Below are 8972 nucleotides of genomic sequence, written 5' to 3'. Positions count from 1 at the left end.
CATAGTAAACTAGTGAGTTTTTTACGTTCCTCCTTCTCACAGAGTATATTTTGTGTTCTTTCTTCCATCTTGTTCCCCCTGAAGTGCTCGTACTGCCTCTCGTAGTTATCTCCACTGTCTGGAACACCCTTTAGGACAGAAGCAGGTTTGTCGTGCTGAGTCAGTAACCCAGCCGATAGACAGCTTCTCCAGGTCGTGCCTGTGTCTCCTTGCCCCCTCTGCTGATAGTGGCCTTTCAGCCTTTGCCCAAAGGTTGACCAAAGAGCAACTAGTAGGTAAGGAGATCTACTCACCTGCAAATCTAGAGAAAAATGAGGAAGATGGAAAATGACTCAAAGCTTATTAACATTCTGCAAAGCACTTCCACACGGTTCATGTCGCGTCACACACAAACCTATGATATAGTTAGGGAATGGCATTATTTACTAGTTTTTTTGTTGTTGTATTTTGGGGGTTTTGTTTGTTTGAGAGGTTTTTGTCTTAGGGTATGTGCATTCACCAGAGAAAGAGACAGAGAGAAAGAAAGAGAGAAATCACCCCCAGGGGGGATGGCCACACCGCAATCCCTTCTCCATTCTCCTCTGGGATTTTGGCCACACATGCACACATACCTGGCATGACTTTGAAGCCACTGGAACCAGAATTTCAACCGCTGTCAGATACATGGGAGTCCAACAACATAACCACTAAGCCATATGTGGTCCCTACTGTTTTCATATTTTTTTAAGAGATTTTTGCTATGGGGTACATGCACTCACCAGAGATAAAAAGCAAGAAATTATTCCCCAGAGGGATGGACACACTGCAGTTCCTTCTCTATTCCCGTTGGGATTTGGGGCACGCACAAGCACATACACAGCATGAAAAAGAAATTGCCGGATCCAGGACTCGAACTGCAGTCGACCATGTGGGAGTCCAGTGATGTAACTATTATACTATCTGCTGGTCCCTGTTTTCATATTTAAAGGTCCACTGTAATTTCAGTTTTTACCATCACACACACAGAACACAAAAACATAGTCATTATCCATAAGGACTCAGGTCAAGCAAGAGCCTGAAACAGCAGTGGACGGGCTGGTTTTTGACGGTGTCTGCATAAGAAGCCCGTGGTTGTATCACATCCCCTTGGGATCCTGGCAGATCATTTCTCTTGGTGAATTATGGAATCCACTATTCACATTGGAGGCCCAACAGATCATTTAGCTTCTTATGGGATATGGTGAACACAGACTTTGTAGTTTGATTTGCTATAAAACGATTAATAAATGTCCTCTAAGTAGAAAGTATATGTATAATATTTGAGCTGAAATGACATCTAGAGACCATCTATTCAACCACCTCATTAACAGGTGGTTAAAAACAGGCCCAGAAAGGTTGTATGACTCCAAGCTCAAAATTAGTAACAGATCAAGGCATTCAAAACATTTTCAACAAAATAGTCTCATTTTTCTCTTCTTTCCCTTGATAGATTTCTAGGCCAATTCTCTTCAGTGATTTCATTTTTCTTGATTTTGTGTTTCTCTCCTTTGATTCATAGATTTTTTTTCTTCTTTGTGTGTGTATTCATATGTATGTGTGCATATGTGTGCACGCTTGTGCTTGTGAGATTGAAAGACTGTTAGCTTTGGCATCAGACAATCCTCTATTCAGATCCAAGCTCAACATCTAATTAACCCCATATCTTTATCTGAAAAATGAAGATCTCCATCAGAATTATGTGAGAATTGTTGAAATAGTGTATAGAAAGCTTTTACTGTGGGTTCTGTCACATGGTAAGTACTCAGTAAATTATTGATATTTTTAAAATCAGTAGTATTACAATCAGCTCCCAGTGTAATTCCTCTTCAGCTGTCCTGTCAGAGGTACATGGTATAAAATAAACCCCCAGATGCCACCCCATCTTTACTGAAGTCAATATTCTTTTGTGGCAATCTAGTGAAACATTGCATTCTTACACAGTGCCCTCTCCTGGCTACATTTTAGAAGGATTTTTGTTTTTAAAAATTAAAAAAAAAAAAATTCACATTTTAACAGAGTGAGCCAGTAGGCTTTGTCTAGTGACACTACAATGGGTGGCAGCTGTGTGAGATGGGTACTCAGGAAGCAGATGCCAGGGTATTTAGAAGTACGAAGGATTGGATACCTCCCTGGCAGGGAAGACACCATGATCACAAAGGTGGTTTTCTCGATGCGAGGCTTATCCATTGCACTCAGGATTTGCTGACTCCTGCAGTTTCCCCAAATGTGAGAAACTTCACCTGCATGCAAAAAAAAAAAAAAGGAAGTACAAAGGACTGGACCGGCCCCGTGGCCTAATGATTAACAGAGCTGCATCACACATATCTGGCCAGTTTGAGTCCTGGCCCCAGTGGCTTGAAGAACATGCTGTGCATGCATGCCCAAACCCCTGACAGAATGGAGACATAGAAGAGAAGGGATTGCAGCATGAACAGTCCCCATCGCGAGTGAACACCCTCTAGCAATTAGAAACTAAAAACACAAGGATTTATTGGAGGGCTTACTTGCGGAAAATGAAGGGGACAGGAATCACAGGTAGGTAGAGATGGCTTTCAGACCATAAGGCAAGTATGACATCCGTGGAAGAATTAAGGAAGAGAGAATTACATAGGGAGAAGCTCGTACTGCCATGCAGTTTTGAGAAAGGCCTGGCCAGCCAGATGGGGAAATCCAGCACTAATTGCCCATGTTGGGCAGAAGTGGAGAGGAACCAGTGTCCCTGTTGTGGTCAGTCATTGGTTGGGAGTTAACCTGCAAGAAAGAGGCCTCAGTTTGAGCACTGAGGGCTGACAGGTAACTACAGCCCCAAGCCCTGAGATGCACCAACATGGCTGCCACAGTGATAGTGCCTCATTGGTACTTCATGCAAACTGGTAAAACCAAAGGGTCTCCTGAAGGCACTGCTGCCCTCAGTGGGCTGAGAAGTATTCCACAACTGCAGTTCGTTCTCTTGTGGCATCCCACAGTCAAGTAAACCTGTACATGTTACATGAAGGATGACTCCCACTTCTCCATCCTCATGGGCGCTTTGTGGGCTTGTGTAATCAGGCATAAGCCCCCTGTTCTGGTGTTCTTCACAGAACACAGTGATAGTCCTACCTGTTGGGTCAGTGGATCGTCTACAGTGTCTGTGACCACCCAGCTTAGGGCGCCCTCAATGTCTTCATTGCCTGGAGGCATTTGAGTGCCCTCAGCCCTGGACTGGAGAATATTCATGTATTCTTTTTACTTCCCTCTTTAATTATTTACTGCCAGAAGACAACATGGAAGAGGTTTTCGTTTTCTTTGACCTAGGCCTCCAGTCTTTCCTCAAACTGATACAGAGTACTGTATGTGCCAGTTTCCTTTCTCACCCCTGAGGGTCAGCGCTCTGCGAGAAGTCTTTCAGGATCTCTGAGGTGCTTCATTCTTTGTCATACATAGGCCTCCATATCTTTCAAAATATTTGCAACCTGAAAAAATATGGTGTAAAAAGATAATAAAAAAAACACATTATAAAATTAACTTCAAAACAGTTACAAAAGTCATATACAGTTGTTACTGCAAAATTAAATTATTTAATGTTGCCTTTGAGCTCATCTTAATATATTTCACCTCAATAAATTAGGTGTAGAAGGAATATATCTCAACACAATAAAGACCATATTTGACAATCCCCCAGCTAACATTCTATTCAACAGTAAAAAATTAAAATCTTTAAGACCAGGAACAAAACAAGGATGTCCACTCTCACTTCTATTCAACACAAGACTGGAAGTCTAGACCAGACGAAAGAAAGAAAGGGCATCCAAACTGGAGGAGGTTAAATTGTCTCTGTCTGCAAACAACATGAACTCATATAGAAAAAAACAAATGACTTCACAAAAAAATTAAAACTAGTAAACAAATTACTCAGTAAAGTTGCAGAATACAAAATCACCATACAAAAATCAGTAGCATTTTGGGAACCAGCAGTTAGTGTAATGGCTATGTCGCTGGCCTCCCACGTAGTCGACCGCGGTTCGCGTCCCGGACCCTGTGGCTTAAAACTCATGCCGGGCGTGTGTGCATACGTGCCCAAGATCCCGAGAGGAGAATGGAGGAGAAGGGATTGCGGCGTGACCATCCCCCCTGGGGGGTGATTTCTCGCTTTCTGTCTCTATGTCTCTCTCTGTCTGGCAAGCACATGCGCCCTATAGCAAAAACCTCTCCAAAAAAAAAAAAAAAACAGTAGCATTTTGATACACTGAAAACAAACCGTTAGTAAAATGACTAGAAGAAAACAAACAGGCAAAATGGTCCAGGACAGTGGTGTGAGCAGTGATTTTTTTTGGATAGGACCCAAAAGCACATACAAAAGCAAAAATAGACAAATGGGATTATATCAAAGTAAAACATTTCTGCACAGGAAAGGAAGCAACAGAGTGAAGAGACAGTATTGGAATGGGAGAAAATATTTGCAAACCATATTTCTGATAAGGGATTAATTTTTTTTTGAGTTTTTTTTTTTTTCTATATGGCACGTGCGCTCACTAGACAGACAGAGACAGAGAGACAGAAAGTGAGAAATCACCTCCTGGGGGCATGGCCACACTGCAATCCCTTCTCCGCCATTCTCCTCTCGGGATCTTGGGTACGCACGCACATGCGCCCGGTGTGAGCTTTAAGCCACCAGGTCCGGGATTTGAACAATGGTTGCCTACATGGGAGTCCAGCAACATAGCCATTACGCTAACTGCTGGTCCCAAGGGATTAATTCTTAATTGATAAAGGGCTCAAGTCGATAGCAAGAAAATCTGATTTTAAAATGGCAAAGGACCTGAGTATACATTTCTCAAAAGAAAACATGCAAATGGCCAACTCACACCCATTAGAATGGCTGTTATCAAAAAAATAAGAAATAGGCCCAGCTGCTGGGGCACAGTGGTCACGCAAGTGCCTGTAAGGCTGAAAGCCGTATGGCTGGCCTCAGGTTCAGATCCTCAGGTTGGCCTGTCTGGGTATGCACACAGGGGTCCAGATCCTGAGAAGCTGAAGGGCTGGGAGTCATGATTGTGATGAAGGGGACCATGATGTGATGAAGCCCTGTCAAGAATGCAACTCACTCGCCCTCTCGTGCATGTGTGTGGACACACACACACACACACACACACACACACACTCTCATTAAAAAGGACTGTTGGGTGACCAGCACTGTTGTTAGAAATGTAAATTAGTATAACCATTATGGAAGACAGTATGTATGGAAGTTCCTCAAAAACATAAAAATAGAACTACCATGCTAGCATAGTGGTGTGGTGGTTAAGGTGCTGGACTCCCACATGGCCAACTGTTGTTTGAATCTCAGACCTGGTGGCTTAAAAATCATACCAGGCATGTGTGTGTGCATGCCCAAAATCCCAGGAGGAGAATGGAGGAGAAGAGACTGTGGTAGGGGCCATCCCCCTGAGAGGTAATTTCTCATTTTCCGTCCCAGTGTCTCTCTCTGGCACTCTCTAGCACACATGCTCTAACACAAAAACCTTGAAAAACAAACAAAAAAAAATAGAGCTACCACATGATCCAGCAATCCCACTACTGGATATAGGAAATCAGTATCTTAAATAGATATCTGCACTGATTTGTTTATTGCAACAATATTCACAATAGCCCAGATATGGGACCAACCTAAGTGTCTGTGGATGGATGATTAAAGAAAGTGTGATACTATACACAATGGAGTACTTTTTAGCTTGTAAAAAAAAAAGAAGGAAATTCTGTCATCTGCAACAACATAGATGAATCCAGAGGACATTATGTTAAGTAAAACAAGCCGGTCACAGACAAACGCTGCATAACCTCACTTAAGGGTGGAATCTAAAAAATCTGAACCCAAGAAGCAGAGAGTGCAATGGTGGTTAACAGAGGCTGCAAGGTGAAGGAGGGGGTTGTAGAAATCAAAGGATACAAAATTTCAATTAGATACGATTTTTAAGAGGTCAGCATGATGACTATTGGACAATAGTAATAGTATATTTTGTGTATGTGTGTGTTTAGTTGCCACACAGTGCTTGTGCTTGCCAGAGAGAAGAAAGCATATCACACTGGGTATGGTCACACCATGACCCCTTTTTCATTTCTCCATCCTCTCTGGATTTGGGCACACACACATTAGTGCCCCATGTGCTTTTTTTTTTTTTTTTTTTTTTGGAGAGATTTTCACTGTAGGGCGCGTGCGCTCGCCAGACAGACAGAGAGAGACATAGAGACAGAAAGCGAGAAATCACCCCCCAGGGGGGATGGTCACGCCGCAATCCCTTCTCCTCCATTCTCCTCTCGGGATCTTGGGCACGCACGCACACGCGCCCGGCGCGAGTTTTAAGCCACCGGGTCCGGGACACGAACCACGGTCGACTACGTGGGAGTCCAGCGACATAGCCGTTACGCTAACTGCTGGTTCCCCCCCATGTGCTTTTCAAGGGACTGGAACTGGGACTCAAACCAAGGTTGGCCATGTGGGATCCAGCTTCCTTCACTACAAAGCCACAAGGCCAGCTCAGTGTATTGTATTCTTGAAAATCACTAAGAGAATAGATTTTTTTAATTGTTTCTTTAATTTTATTCATTATTATTATTTATTTTTCAATTTGACCAGAGTCAGAGAGAGAGCAAGCTGTCAGGTCCGAGACTAGAACCACAGTCAGCCATGTGGGAATCCAGCACCTTAACCACCACACCACCTGCTGGCCCCAAGAAAATAGATTTTTAAGGGTTCTCACCACACACACACAAAATGTTAAGTGTGTGAGGTAACAGATATGGAAACGAGCTTGATTGAGCTATTCCACAATGTATACGCATTCAAACCAACAGATCGGACATGACAAATAATATAACGTGTATTAATCAATTAGAAAACTTTTAAATAGATTTGATCTGATGTAGGCTAGTGCTTCCAGAGATCTTAACACCACCCCAGGTTCCTTCAGTCCCAGAGTTCTCTTGCCATTATCACTGTTTTAAGTTCTCTGGCTTTTTGGTAGTTTCTTTGGATGAGAAGTAATGTGAGGACCATCTCTACCTCTGAAGCTTGGTCTACCTGGACCAAAAAGGTCTGCAGAGGCAGTAGGAGTTTTCTAGAAGCTCTAGCCAGAGCTCCTTTCTCCTGCCCTCCTTGTGAGTCTTCTCTTCCCCTGTACCTTGCCACTCTGTACGACTTCTCACTTTCCTCATTGCCCTTCTGCAGCCTCTTTCCTGCAAACCTGCATCTTTTCTCCCGGACAAATGGACTTTGCTGGGCCGAGGTGGCAGACCCGCATTGGGAGCAGGCTGCGGCAGGGCCTCTGTGAGCCAGCAGGAGTCATCTTGGCCTGAAACACGGCTCAGACATTTGCCACTGTGTTTTTTCTCCCTCTTGTGATACCCGCAGTGGCCACCCTGGCAGCTCAAAGCAGGTGGGTGACGTTCCAAAGCAGCACGGCAAGGATGCTCCAGCCTCACATCTATGGCCTTGGACATTGGAAAGCCCTGCTTTAGGGCTGGCAGATGGCATGGTGGTTAAAGGCACTGGACTCCCACGCGGCCAACCAGGGTTCAAGACCTGGACCTGGTGGCTTCCTTTCTCACTCCCTCCTCCACCCCCTGTCTTCTCTCTGGTCAAATTGGGAGATTAATAATAATAATAAAGTTAAAAATAATTCTTAAATTTAAAAAAAAAGCCCTGCCTTGTGGGGCCACTGCACTCAGGAGGCAACGGCTAATAGGTTCCCAGAGAATGCCCTTCCTTCCTCCCAGCCGGGTCTCCTGGCTTGCCCTCTCCTGGCTGAGGCGAGGCTACTTCGCCTACTCCAGGCCTCCCGCAGGCCATCCCACCTCATCTCCCGAAAGCCGGTGCTGAAGGAGCAAGGCTGTTTCCCAGATTCTCTCAGCAGTGAGTTATTGATCAACCCTGATAGTGCGGGCGCTTGATCTCACCCAAACTGGCAGAGATTAATTAGCTTGATTCCCAAGCATGATTCCTCATTAGGCACAGGAAGAAAGGAAATGGAACACAAAGGAACTATTCTTCCCAAGAACTGTGGACCTCTGTCCAGGGGCGGAGGGGAGGATCAAGAGATCAGAGAAACAGGTAAACATGTCCCAGCACCTGAGCGCTTCCCGCCGAGTGCCCCTGGGCAGCCCGCCGGGAGCACAGACGACCCGCCCGCACGGATCACGTGTGAAATGTGCATTTCATTTGTTTGCTTTGCTCCCAGCTAATGTTCCCAGGAAGGCACAACTGAGCAGGGAGCTCTGAAGGACTGCTCTAGGCTTGCCCGGCTGCCAGGGCTTGAGGATGGCTGCAACAGAGAATTCAGCTCCACCGGGCTGGGGGAGAAAGCTGAGATGGGAAGGAGGCAGTGGCCCTGAGACCTGAGTAGAAATACCGAATGGAACCATTTCCTGTAGCTGGGAAGTGGGTGTCACGCTCTACTGTTACCAGCATTTCTAGAACTTCTCAGCCAGGTTGGACGACCCAAATGGCTCTGAGCTGGTAGCAAGGAAGGACTTGAAACTTAGCAGCTGTGAGATCTGGCCCATCAGTTGATCGCTCTGAGCTTCAGTTTCCTCTTCTGTGAAATGGGGGTAATTAATAATTATGCTAGGGGGACCAGCAGTTGGCGTAATGGTTATGGACTCCCAAGTAGTTGACCGTGGTTGGAGTCCCCGACCCGGTGGCTTAAACTCATACCGGGTGCATGTGCGTGCGTGCCCAAGATCCCGAGAGGAGAATGGAGGAGAAGGGATTGCGGGGTGGCCATCCCCCCTGGGGGGTGATTTCTTGCTTTCTATCTCTGTCTCTCTCTGTCTTTCTGGTGAGCACATATGCCCTATAGCAAAAACGTCTCCAAAATAATAATAATGATGATGCTAGGTTCCATGATGAAACCTGGAAATCTGATGAAAATTTACTGAGGAATTCAGAGATGCATGGCACACAGTAGGCACTTTGTAAC

General features: G+C 45.1%; 1 pseudogene; it reads left to right on the top strand.

Annotated features, from left to right (window-relative positions):
* The first annotated feature begins 2139 nt into the window (after positions 1-2139).
* LOC114004987 (uncharacterized) lies at positions 2140-2266 on the top strand (annotated as a pseudogene).
* The last annotated feature ends 6706 nt before the right edge of the window (positions 2267-8972 follow it).

Source organism: Tupaia chinensis, unplaced genomic scaffold, assembly GCF_000334495.1.
Source record: "Tupaia chinensis unplaced genomic scaffold, TupChi_1.0 Scaffold000063_1, whole genome shotgun sequence".
NCBI classification, from domain to species: Eukaryota; Metazoa; Chordata; class Mammalia; order Scandentia; family Tupaiidae; genus Tupaia; species Tupaia belangeri.
Note: the sequence above shows the minus strand (reverse complement) of the source record. Positions and strands in the feature narration are given on the sequence as shown.